Below are 406 nucleotides of genomic sequence, written 5' to 3'. Positions count from 1 at the left end.
AGCAAACTTAGGCATGACATACCAGCAACAAACAACAAACCTACACATGCAAGCTTGGGCGGCAGGGTAGCCTAGTGGTTAGAGCGTTAGGTTTGCGAATTAGGTTTGCCTAGTTAAATAAAGGTAAAATAAAAAAAAATAAGTAAAATTATCCAGATTATGAAAGACAAGCATTGTAATTTTGAATTCCATAAATTGAGTGTGGAAGAGGTGAAAAAGTATTGTTGTCTCTCAACAATGACAAGCCACCTGGGTATCACAATTTGGATGGAAAATTACTAAGGATAATAGCGGACAATATTGTCACTCCTACAAGAATAGTAAAGCACCCTTTACTGCTCAAATAGCCAACCAATCATCCTGTTACCAAGTCATAGTAAACTTTTGGAAAAATGTATTTTTGTAT

This window comes from Oncorhynchus nerka, linkage group LG28, assembly GCF_034236695.1.
Source record: "Oncorhynchus nerka isolate Pitt River linkage group LG28, Oner_Uvic_2.0, whole genome shotgun sequence".
NCBI classification, from domain to species: domain Eukaryota; kingdom Metazoa; phylum Chordata; class Actinopteri; order Salmoniformes; family Salmonidae; genus Oncorhynchus; species Oncorhynchus nerka.
The sequence above is the reverse complement of the archived record's forward strand: the minus strand, read 5'-3'. Positions refer to the sequence as shown.